Source organism: Mesocricetus auratus, unplaced genomic scaffold (assembly GCF_017639785.1).
Source record: "Mesocricetus auratus isolate SY011 unplaced genomic scaffold, BCM_Maur_2.0 Super-Scaffold_100004, whole genome shotgun sequence".
NCBI lineage: Eukaryota > Metazoa > Chordata > Mammalia > Rodentia > Cricetidae > Mesocricetus > Mesocricetus auratus.
The window spans coordinates 8,271,228-8,284,570 of record NW_024429189.1 but is presented as its reverse complement, the minus strand read 5'-3'; the positions used below and the strand labels follow the sequence as shown (position 1 = coordinate 8,284,570).

General features: G+C 38.5%; 1 protein-coding gene across 1 annotated transcript in view; it reads right to left on the bottom strand.

Moving 5' to 3' along the window:
* The window catches only part of Hnmt (histamine N-methyltransferase), a 58,725-nt gene extending 45,932 nt beyond the window's left edge, over positions 1 to 12,793 (bottom strand). Inside the window, exon 1 of the mRNA XM_021235057.2 lies at positions 12,669 to 12,793. The gene's annotated coding sequence lies outside the window, so the exon portion shown is untranslated. The remainder of the gene's footprint in view (positions 1 to 12,668) is intronic.
* Positions 12,794 to 13,343: the final 550 nt, after the last annotated feature.

Below are 13,343 nucleotides of genomic sequence, written 5' to 3'. Positions count from 1 at the left end.
TAGATTGGCATTACCTCAAATTCTATGTGCCAATGTGGAAGCAGTTTTATGAAGTTTTTAGAGTTTTATAGAATAAAGAAATTCATAAATCACAGCAAGTTTAAAATGCATTGGTGGATACATCTGGAAAGAGAATACAGTGAGATGGGAGAAACGTTTCTGTAGGTTCAACATGCTACCTGATGATATTCCATTCTTACCTTTAGGGTTGATGGAAGCTTGTGGTCTGCTAAGTTAAGAGACTACAAAAAGTTTTTTTTAATCTAGTAAGTCATAAGATGCTAGTTCTGGCACAGAGGTGGACAAGGAATTGCTGTTACAGAGAGCTAGAACCAACCCAAACTAAGATAACTAGTCTTTTGGACCATAATAATCCAATCTCTCCTTAGCACTGAACTTCTAATTAGCCAATCAGTCCCTGCAGACACAGCTTCCTTTCAGAAGCTTTGTTCGCATTCAAACAGCCCTGATAGTCTTTTAGGGACTCCCCCTGGAATTTCACAAGCCAGGCTTCCATTATCTGCATTGCCCTCAACATTCTTATCTCCCAAACTCCCACAATAGCTCATTAAGCTTTGAAAAGTCAATGGCTTGTCTAATCCAAAGTTCCAAACTCCTCCTGCAATCCTTCAGAAAGGAACAAAGTCAGGTCTGTCTTGACAGCACTCAACAAACCTGCTAATAATATCTGCCCTAGTTTGCTTTGTATTGCTGTTAGAAACACTATAACCAAAAGAAACTTGAGAATCAAAGGGTTTGTGGTCTTACAATTATTGAAGAAATTCAAGGCAGGGACCTAGAGGGAGGCATTCAGAAGAACCACAGCTTGGTCCCACTGGCTTTGTCAGCCTGCTTCCTTATCGAAGCCAGGGCCACCTGCTGACTGGGTGACACTGTCCACAGTGGCTGGAACCCTCTCACATCAATAACCAGTAATCAAGAAAATGCCCCGAGGCAATTCTGCAGTTCAGTCTGGGAGAGGAATTTTCAGAATTGGACTTCACCCTTCCTAGATGACTCTAGCTTTTGTCAAACTGACAAAAGATTGGGCAGCACACAGGTAAAAGACATCAAAGTTTCACCTGAGAGAAGGATGAAGATAACAGAGATAACAACTTGTGTTTGCCACTGTTCGGTTGCTGTGAAGAGACACCAGGACCATGGCAACTCTTATAAAAGAAAGCACTTAGTTGGCACTTGCTTACAGTTGTCCATTATCAACATAGCAGGGGACATGACATGCAAGCATGGTACTGAAACAACAGCTGAGAACTGCATCCTGACATGCAGGCAAAAGTGGGGGGCTGGGCCTGGTGTAGGCCTGGTGTAGGCTTGTTGAAATCACCCCCAGTGATACACTTCCTCAAACTAGAGCACACCTCCAAATCCTCCCCAAATGGTGCCACTCCCTGGTGGCTAAGCACCCAAATACATGAGCTTATAGAAGTTATTCAAATCACCATATTCCATTCCCTGGACCTCACAGGCTTACAGTCATATTGTAATGTAAAACACATTCACTATAACTTCAAAAGTCCCAAGTTTAGAAGTTCAAAGTCTCTCCTGAGGCTCAAGGCAATCTCTTAACTGTAACCCCACAGAGAATCAAAATAAAAAAGCAGGTCCCATACTTCTAACAAACAATGGCATGGAATATAAGTCACTACTCCAAAAGGAAGGGAAAAGATCATAGTGAGGACATACTGGATGAGAGCAAGACCCAAAACCAGCCAGGCAAATCCCAAACCCGGCATCTCAGCGTGTGATGCCAAAGTTCATCACTTTCTGATGCTTCATTTCCTCTCAAACTGTACACTTTGCATTTCTCTGCATGCAGCTTGCTCCATTTCATTAAAAAGCTGCATAAGAGTGATTACCAATAACCACAGGTCACATTCAATACTAGGCTGTCTTGAAATCTTCTCTGCCAACACCATCTAATACTTCAATTTGTCCTCAGGCAGAATTTTAGGATAAGGGCAAAAGGCAGTCACATTCTTTGACAAAATATCGCAAGAATGATCTCTAGGCCACTTATTAATATTTTTCCCTCTGAAACCTCTTGAGGCGGTTATAATTTATATCACCCTCAGCATGACTGCCTTCCATGCTCCTACAATGAAAGCCTAGTTAAAACATGCCATTTAAAACATTCAACTGCTTTTTAAAATACAAATTCTTCCATATTCCTCTAACAAACAGCTTGGTCAAGCATGTCACAGCAACACCCCATTCCTGGTACAAACTTCTGTCTTACTCACTGTTCTATTGCTGTGAAGAGACACCATGAGCACAGCAATTCTTACGAATAATAAAGAATTTAGTTGGGGACTTGCTTACATACCATCATGTCATGGAGCATGGCAGCAAGAATGGAGCTGTAGAAAGATCCTGAGCCTGGTATGGGTATTTGTATACCTCAAAGCCCTTCCCTAGAGACATACTTCCTCCAACAAGGCCACAACTTCAAACACTTCTCTTTCTTCTCAAGTAGGGCCACTCCCAGGTGACTAAGTATTGAAATAGATGAGCCTTTGGGGAACCATTTTTATTCAGTACACCACACAACTGGATGCAGAATTGTGCTGACCTTTTCAGTCTCTTGGGAAAGGATCTCGGAGGCCTGCAAAAACTGACATGATTATAAATTTTCCATGAGAAGATGTAGCCAGTAAATTGGCCATCAGTGTCAAGGACTAAGTACCTGGTGGAAAAAGCAGATCTGAGTTTGTATAATATTTACACTAATTGCTCTGGTGTCCCAAAGAACTCAGGATATAAGATAGTGTACTGGTAACACCTCCCAAAGATGCATAAAATGGGGAGAGAAACAAAGCGCAATCTGAATCTTCAATATTCTACTTTCATCTGAGGCAGTGAGTGTAGAGCTTAAAAGATTTGGCTATGATCTTGTTTTAAGATTAAAATAAATTAGAAGTATTAAATGAAGAGATGTATGGGAAAGCAAGTTAAAGCAGAGAGTGGGGGGGGTAACTAAAACCTAGGCATTTTGAAAACTCATATGCAAACCTACTACTGCAAAAGCTTCCTAAAATATATTAAAGGATTTTAAATCTCACAAGCTACAAATATTGTAACCTACAATAGAGAGTGGCCTATAAAATATTATGAAGCAATAGAGTCACAATTGTTGTGACACTAACGAAGGACTTTTTGGTTAGATATAAAGCCCACTTCATAAGATAGAACACAAAAGGGATACTGTTAATGAGGCCAAGAACCTGATATTAGATAGCTCATGGGCCCTAAGGGAAATCCTACTATTATGATGTTAAACGAACCTAGCAATTAAATGACTCCTAATGACATGGCTTTAACCATAGATCAGCATAAACCTTATCCAGGAAGTTTCTTCTTGCAGCGGACAGTAATTAACATAGAGACCCATAACTGGTTACTGTGTAGAGAGAGTGAATTTGGTGCACTCAGCCCTAAACGATATGACTTTATCAAAATCCTCTGCTCAAGGCTCAGGATCTATGCTGAAGAGAAAGCAGAAGGATTATAAAAGCTGGAGGTAGTGGACAACTTCAAGGAAATAGCATTTTCCAGACATAATCAGCAGGGCCAATGCATCTACAGACTTTGAAAGCATCAACAAGACCTGCACCATGATGAACCAGACAAAATTACAGCAGGGAGAAGCAGGAGTGGACCCAAAGTCCCAGCACTGACTAATCTATTTGTAATTGACAGCTGCTTGGAAAATTAAAGTGTTTTTCCCATTGGACTGAAAAGGAGATTGTCAACCACACTCTGAACAGGACTCATGCTCAGTAGCAGTTGGCCAACACAAAATGGACTCCATGCTTTTTGTATGCTTTTTTTGTTTGCCTGTTTGGTGATTTGATTGATTGGGTTGTTGTTTGTTTATTTGTCTGTTTTAGGTGGAATTGGGAAGTATCTGGAAAGAGTCAGGGTAGGGAAAAGAATGCAATCAAAATATATTTTATGAAAAATTTTAAAAATAAAATGTAAACAGTACCAGATTTTATAGTGAATTGAGTATCTGAACATAAATGCACAATGGATTTTTGAAACATATGGGAAATGTAAACAAACTTCTATGGCATTTGAAAGAAAAACATTTCTGAAGTATAGTCTGAGCTAGAAAGTTTTCCTAATCAGGAATCCTTGTCTGTACATGAACTAAGACCAAAAGGTTATAGATACATTCCTGCAAAGCACCATGATTACTTTTTCGTTTTAAGTCAAAGTACTGTGTACCTTCAATAGACATAAATCTCAATTATATAGGTTTAGAGAGTTTGTTATATGCAGTATCCATGCTACAAACATAAATTCTAAAGTATATCCAGTCTCCCAAAAGGTAAACTCATGTTCACAGACCTAGCCTTTCCTCCACTTGCTCAGTTAATCAGCTTCAATTTTATCCCCTCTATTTTGAATTTCATAGGAAAAGATGTGCGGAACCTACTTTTCATTGTCTATTTTCCTTTGCTAAACCTGATATTTTTTATGCTTCCCATTGGTATATTAGCAATTTAGTTCGTCTTATAAATTTACATTATTTTACTGTGGCATAATTTTGTATTTTAGAAAATCATTTCTCAGTTGTCATTTGATCTGTTTTGACTCATAAATTAAGCTCATATAAACAGTCTTGCACTTGTCTTGATGTGTATTCAAACATTCTGCTCTCATAAAAGAAAAAGCAAATGTTTACCTTTGAAAAATAGAAGCATCTTCCAATTTCTACAAGCACCAAGATTTAAGCATGATAGCTGTTCAATGTCCTCACCAATTGTATTGCCCATCACTTTTTGTATCTCTTTCTAGGGCTATAAAATAGAATTTATATTTTATTTAATAGGGAATTAATAGAAAAGATAAATGATATAATTATATTATAATCTTAAAAATGAAATCATTAAAAACAAATTAATAGCCTATTATATATTGAACTAATGATAAAATGGGGCTGACTCATAATTTCAAGAATATTAGGTATGGTTAGCAGACATTAAAAATCATACAAAATCAGACTCTGATGAGGATATTTACATGATAAAAATTGCAAAGTCTGTGGATCAGAACTTTTTGTTTCTCTGGTGAATTAAATACCTGCTAAGAATGGGGTTAATGGACTTAAATACCACCCATGGGATTGAGAAAGTGCTATCAATCTGTCAATTCTGTCTGTGTGGTACCAGACACATAAGTAGGTATCATGCCAGAGTCTCTTTTGTTATTGGAATTAGCAAGATGTATTATCATTCCACCAACTAAGAATATTTGAATGTTTGGTCTTCCTGCATATAGTGAAAGAACTTCAAATCCTACAATAGAGGTATACACACCTTCATGTTTATTGCTGCTTTAATCTTTATTGCAAGAAAAATGAAACTAACTTAGATACCTGTCAGGAGATCAACGGATAATGAAAACCTGGTACATATCTAAAATGGAATATCATTCAGCCTCTGGAGAAAAGTGAAATCATATAATTTGCATTAAAATTTCCTAGTCAAGTAATGAAGGAGAGTTAGAGGAATATAGGGAGACAAGGAAAGCAAAACTAGCTACCCTGAGATGACAACTTGTTCAAGAAGACACTGTGAGGAGAAATGCCAGGGAAGTCCTATTTAAGTACCATGTTACAATTCTAAATTATATCATTTTCTTTACATTTTTAAAAGATAGTGAATAGTCTTTGGGTACAATACTATGTAATACCAGAATTGCACTGAAATTGATTTTTCCAGTTTTTAAACAATTTTTTCTCTTTGTACATCTAAAGGCAGAATCTATATATGTGCAGAGATCTGATACACAGCTCTCAAGAAATATTGAGTCTCTTAATAAACACACAGTCACCTATAGCCATAACAAGTACACTGTCAGTACTGCAGTATCTGTAGTCTTTATCCCATGTTATGTCTCTCTTGTTTTCCTTATGCCATTATCCATTCATCTTTGTTTGTTAGCCCCTCTGCAACCTACACAAATGGAGTTGTCCTTGGATTATTCACCTCAAGCATCACTGAAAAGCAGCAACTTTGGCAACAGCCGGTCTTCATGTTTCAGTGTAGTCATTTTCAACAAATTGTGTCAGAAGTCAATACATCCGTATTGATAATCTAAATACAATGACAAACTAAGGCTATAAAAATGCTTACTCTGAAAGTACACATAAGTACATTTATACAGGAGCAAAACAAAGGGTGAAGGCATTTTTCTGCTTGCAAGAAATAAAATATTAGACCAACACAGTATTAAAGCTAGATTTCTAGAAAAGTAATCAGATTTTATTTTCACTCTTCAGAGAAAGGCAATATCATAGAGTTGAATTCTCCAGGGAAAATTAACTGAGGATAGGAAACATTTTATGACTTATTTTTATTGTGTATCAGTGATTTGTCTCTCTGCAAATAAGTCTGTGCACCACATGTATGCCTGGTGCCCACAGAGGGAAGATATGGACATCAGATCCCACAGAGACATATGGGAACTGGGACTCAAATCTTTGTCCTGTGGAAGAGCAGCCAGGACTCCTTTTTTTAAACATGTTTTTCTTTAACACAAATTTATTTTCCATTTTACATACCAACCCCAGTTCCCCTTTGTCCCCTTCTCCTGCCTACCCTCCACCTTCCACCCTCCCCACCACTCCCATATACTCCTCAGAGGGAATAAGGCCTTCCTTGGGGGGCAGTCAGCAAAGTCTGGCATACCATGTTGATGCAGGACCAAGTCCCTCCCCCTTGTATCAATGCTGAGCAAGGTATCCTACCATAGGGAGTGGGCTCCCAAAAGCCAATTTATGCCCTTGGGATAGGTCCTGCAGCCAGGACTCTTAATCACTGAGCAATCTCGCTATCCCAGGAAATGTGTTCATAGAAACATCCTGCAATAGACTCAATGGCACACGCTATACTCCTTATACCAAGTGTAGTGGTTTGAATGAGAAATGGTTCCCATAGGCTTAAGTATTTAAACACTCAGTCCCTGGCTGATGGTGCTGTTTGGGACAGTTATGGAACCTTCAGGAGGTCCAGCATTTCTGAAGAAAAAAAATGTTACTAGATTTTAGCTTCTTCCCACATCCACTCTTTTCTTTCCCTGGTGGCTGAGGATGTAATCTCCCAGATCCCTGCTGTAGACACCCACTGACATCCCTCCACCATTTATGGACTTTAAAATGAACATTTCATGTTGCTTTTGGTCATGGTGTTTTAATGCAGAAAAAAGAGTAACTAAACCAATAAGATACATCAGCCTGTACTCTGGCCTATGAGATAAGGACTGTAATGTGATTTTCAGTGACCCTTGGAGTACTGGAGACATAAACAAAAATGCCTTAGATATGGCCTGTGTTCATGGTCTACATGAGATATACAGGAAATGGGGGAAGAGAGGTAATTGTGCTTTTTCAGTTCATTTTTTCTAGAATCTAACCCCAGTTTGCCTGTTTTCCATTCCTAAAATGACAAAGCATGGAGAACAATTGAACACCCTCCCTGTGCAAACAGATATCATAAACAAATTTTGAGGTTCTGAATGTGCAATGACAAAGTCTCAAGACCTCTCAAACACTCACTGTGGAGAAAAGCCTTCTTTAAACTCGGCACATTCATTAGGTGAATAAATATGCAATGGTTTTCTTTCATCCTTCAAGCTTAAGGTAGAAACTGTGAGGCTTTACACTTTTTTCTCTTTCACCAAACATGCTGCCTATGGCCTGACTGGGTTATATTGCTTCACATTTACACAATGGATTATTATTCAGGTATTAATAAAAATCAAAATACAAAGTTTTCAGATAAATAGAACAGAATATAACCATTCTGAGTAAGGTAACTCAGATCAGATGTTAAATACCTTAGCCTTGAGTCTTCAGACATGGGTGTTCCATTTGAAATACCTGTAAAGGTCAGGAAATCAGTATGGGCCATGATTGGAGCACGTATCAGTGGAGGCAATGTAGAACAAAGTTGTGTAAAGGGTTAAAGAGATATAGAAAGGGCTTAGTCAGGAAGAGGCTGGGAAGGCATATAGACAAGAGAATTCAGTATGGTATAACAAACAATAAAGACATTTGAAAAGCCAGTGAAAACCTGCTATTGAAGAAGCATATGCACACATATACACACGGTTAAATACAGCTCTGCTATAACAAGCAACACTGTTCCTATTAGACATTACAGGAAAACAAATTTAAAAAAACTAAGTTTCTGGAATTGGATACCTCCTTTTGAGTTGTTGGCAAGTGAGTCCTCTGATCTGCCAAACATTTCAAGCTATCGCCAATGCTTTTAGTTATCCTTCAGAATTTGATAGCAATATCCACAGAAGTAGAGTCATGGAACATAGAGAAATCAAGCTGGTATTCACCTGAAATCTTCATTCCTACTGGCTAACATTTATAGTATTGGAGAGGCAACAACTATGAAGAAGAGATAGATTTCACTAAACTTCCTTTTGCTCCCACCTAAAGTATACTGTAAACAACATTTCCAAAATTCTCTTGAACGTTTGTGGCATCTTAATGTATATGGCCAGAGGTTCATAAGTGAAGGTAATCGATGCCCCTGATCTTTGATCCAATATGCATAGTCCTCTTTCTCATCTGCTACTGGATATTGACTGATGGTGATCACATTTTCCATATTAGAGTGAAAGTGGTTTTTAACCTAGGTCTTGGGAAGACTGTCAAACCATTGCTATGGAATGCACTGTGACATTGAGGTAGAGAAAGACTGTGCTGGCTAGTTTTGTCAACTTGACACAAGCTAGAGTCATCAGTGAGGAGAAAGCCTCAATTAAGAAAATGCCTCCGTAAGAGTAAACTGTCAACAAGCCTTTAAGAATGTTTTCTTAATTAGTTACTGATGTTGGAGGGTCCAGCCCATTGTGGGTGGTGCCATCCCTTGGTTGGTGGTGCTGGATTCTGTAAGATAGCAGGCTGAGCAAGCTATGGGGAACACGACACTAAGCAGTAACCCTCCATCTGCTCCTGCCTCCAGGTTCCTGCCCTGCTTGAGTCCCTCTCCTGACTTCCTCAATAATGAACAGTGATGTGTAAGCCAAATAAAACCTTTCATCCTCAAGCAGCTTTTGGTCATGGTGTTTCACCACAGCAATAGTAATCCTAAGGCAAAGATCATAACATATTTTTCTCCTCTCTGCTGTACACTCCCGTCTAACTCTTCATACCAGAATAAGAAAGTTACTATCTATAAGCCAGAAAGATAGTTTTCACCAAAAATCATGGTATCTTAAACTTGAACTTCCAGATTTTACAATTAAAAAAATGTGTTACTATTTAAGCCAAACAGCTTGCAGTGTTGGTTTAGTTCATGACGAAACTATGAACCACACTCTGACCTCACATTGCTGTGGATTAAGCTACTATAGATTAAAATTTACATGATGAAAAAGAAACCTCTTATTTCTGCTAAACCACTGAGATTTCAAACTTTATCTTTAGCCGGTGCTTATATTTATAAACAAGCAGGCAGTGCTAATAAAGTGTGTGGAATATCTGCTTTGATTTGTATTTTCTAGATTTTTTAAAAGATAGTTTTTCCTTTTGTAGTAAGGAAAGAGATATATTCTTGGTAAAGGAATACTCTGACCCAGGAAGCAAAGACCCAGAAGAATATTATGTGGGTTCTGAGAACTAACCCTGGGTCCACTGGGAGAATAGCAAGTGCCTTTAACCACTAAGCCATCTCTCCAACACTATATTTTCTAGATTTTATTGTGCAAAAGGTTACAGATATATATATACACAAAATAAGATATACCTCATGACCAATGCGCACCTAATGACAACATGCCAAAGTCTTTTAGATATTTTAAAGCCAGTTAAAATGTTTAAAAAACTTTATGAATTATTATCACTCCATTTTCACATTTTTATTTACTGAAAATATTATTTTCATGAAATCCATTCTTGTCAGGATTTCCCTTCCATTATCTCTTTCCAGATCTTCCCCAGCTCTGTACCCATCCAACTCCACTCCATCTTCCTCTCTTTAGAAAACAAACAGACAAATAAAAGCAAAAGCAAACAGACTAGAATTTTAAAAAGAAAAAACGTGAGAAGCACATGCACACAGAGACACACATACACAAACAAACAAAAAAATCACAAAAATTAGCATACATAATATACAACCAAAAGACTAGTAAGGTTTTTAAAAAAAGCCAAACCAAACAATAAGAGACAAAAAAAAAGTTTCCAAAACCACAACTGAGTTCATTATGCATTGGGCTTGTACTGCTGGGCATAAGGTCCTTGTCCTAAAGAGGGATTCCATTAGAGAAAACTGGTTGGAGATATATTCTTGGTTGGGGATGGGAACTCATGTCCAGTTCCCCCTTTCAGTGTTGGAATCCTACCAGGCTTGGACCTGTGCAGACCTTGTGCACGTTGCCCCAGTGTCTAGAGTTCATATGTGCACCAGTCCTGTGGTGTCAGGAAGACACTTTCTGTTATGTGTTGCTGTTGTTGTTGTTGTTTTGGTTTTTCTTTTTGAGTCATTCATTCCCTCTGGCTCTTATGGTCTCCCCACCTCCTGTTCTGCATAGTTCCCGACCCCTGACAGGAGTAGTTTTCTGGAGACATACCATTGAGAGCTAAGTGTTCCAGAGTCTCTCACACTCTACACATTGTCAACTTGTGGCTGTCTGTCTTAGTTCCCGTCTACTGCGAGAAGAAGTTTCCTTGATGACGGCTGAGCAAGACACTGACCAATGAGCACAACTGAGTGTCCTTAGGAATCACTTTTTAAATTTTTTTTTTATTTTTAAGTTTAAATTTAGATTAGAAACAGGAATCACTTTTTTATTACCAATGCTCTTTTCAAAATGTAAGCTATGAGACTTCAATATTCAGTGTTAGGAAAGTTGGTAAGATAAACAGCTACTGTGAGATATGTCAGGATTAAAAACATCAGGAAGTACCTGTCATGCCATAATCGGGACTTCCATAACCTACTTCCTGAACCATGAGGAAAGAGCTGACCAGAATATGCTGAGGTTGTCAGGCTGGTAAAATAAATAATTGCAAATATGTTATGATCCTGAATCTACTTTCTCTATTCTTTTAAGTTTTTACTATAGTGACTGCACATTTTCTATCTGAAACACATGATACTTTGTACAAAACTTACACAGCCTAGAAAGAAGTAAAAGAAAAAGAGATTAGAAACTTTGCATCTCATGAAAGGATCCAGTGCCTAGCACAAATACAAATAACAGAGTTCATAAATACTAGTTTTTCAATTGTCATGGTAAAATATGTATCTGCATAATACCTGTGACAAAATGAGTGCTATCGGAATGGCTTTGGAATATTTATTAAAGTGTATTTTAATGAAAATACATTTAAAAAATAAATACCTAGCATAAGCAATTACAAGAAACGGCTAAATGGAAAAACAAGCACAGAGTATTCAGCAGAGTTTTTGAGCCAAAGCAATTATATTTTAGGCAAATATGTGGTTCATAATTTTAGCCCTTTATTATACAAAACTGTCAGTTCAATTTATAAAGCAAAGAAATATTTGACGTGGTTATCAAATTATATTCACTGTTCTGTGAACATACTAAGAGATGCAGTATCTTAAAAGAGTCTGTTCAAATAACCTCTGAACCTATTCTTAGATCCTCACTGGTAAATTATAGTTAAGCAAGAAAGGAAAAGAAAAAAATCAAACCAAATACTTACAAAATCCACAAAACACCAGAAACTCATGCATATCCTTTAATACCTCTGAATATAAATGATCTCTATTCTCCGAACAAAAAACAGTCTAGATTCAATGGCAAGGTGCATATATTTGTTTTCTCCAATAAACAAAACTCATAATGAAATAAAGATAATATTTTAGGATGAAAGGAAGGGAAAGGCACTCCAAGAAAATAGAGCTAGGAAACAGGTACAAGTCATTGTTCTAACAGCTTCCCAAACATACTTTGAAGGGACTCTATCCAGCCTAAGCATGGCAAACATGGTTCTGGAAAGCCTTGCCTTTCTTCCCCATTCTCTCTCCCTTACTGAAAAACCATTAGATTATATCCCTAAAAGCTAGCCACCAAGGTTAATTCCCTTATTTGGCCACTTCCTCCTCCTTAGGCTGGCTACCAAGATCCAGCTATCAAAGTATTGAAGTCCCTTTGATTTCAAAAACTATTTAAGCATAAGTAAGCAGACATCACATGGCTCATACAAGGATTTCAGTTGTTAACCATAGCTAGACATAAGGTAGGTGAAGATATGGAGTAAGAGTTGGAACAATCAAAAAGCCTTCTTTGACTCACTTAATTAACATGCCTGTGGTGGTACTTGTTTGTACAAATAAAGCTTGCCTGAAGATCAGAAGGCAGAGCTAGCCACTAGCTAATCATGGAGGCCTGGAGTTCTGTACAGACAGCAGAAGTGAGATGGATGGACAGAGAGAGGAATATAGGCAGGAGAAGACAGGAACTCATTCTCTTTTCAGTCTGATGATTTTGTAGAGGTAAGAGCTCTAGTGGCTGGCTGCTTTGCTTCTTTGATCCTTCAGTTTTCACCACCTAATATCTGACTCTGGGTTTTTATTATTAAGACCAATTAGAACTCATATTACATATTGGCACCCAATGTGGGGCAGGAATTCACGGAAAAAGCCACTTGCCTTTGGTTTTGCAGCCACGGGCACAAGCCAGAACTGCAGGAGGGGCTCCCACTGGAGTCTCTGCCCCGCCAGGCTAGGCTTTCTTTCCTTTTTTCTCCAAGCTTCTCAGTAAGATTGGGATTTTCCTGTTGTAGCACCTATAAAACAGTCACCAGCTGCCACCTAAACTCCAGAAGCACTTGGGCTCCAAATGCCACAGGATTTACCTGGCCTATACCAGCTGAATCTGGTTCCAGACAACTACTGTTCTTCTGCATAATCTTGTGCACCTTTTTCAGCTCTCTCTCTCTCTCTCTCTCTCTCTCTCTCTCTCTCTCTCTCTCTCTCTCTCTCTCTCTCTCTCTCTCTCTCTCTCTCTCTCTCTCTCTCTCTCTCTCTCTCTCTCTCTCTCTCTCTCTCTCTCTCTCTCTCTCTCTCTCTCTCTCTCTCTCTCTCCTCCTCCTCCTCCTCCTCCTCCTCCTTCTCCTCCTCCTCCATCTACATGGCTTTCTCCACACCCCTCTCCTCGGGCTGCCACTCCCAGCTCATGAATATTGTTAGTAGCTGCAGCTGTCCTCAGCCAGGATGTTGACCACCTGGGTTCTCTGATCAGTTGTGCTACACAGCCTTAAGCTGCACCATCTTCGCCAGCAGATTTGGAAAGACAGTTGGGAATTCTTAAAGGGAGGAATTAGT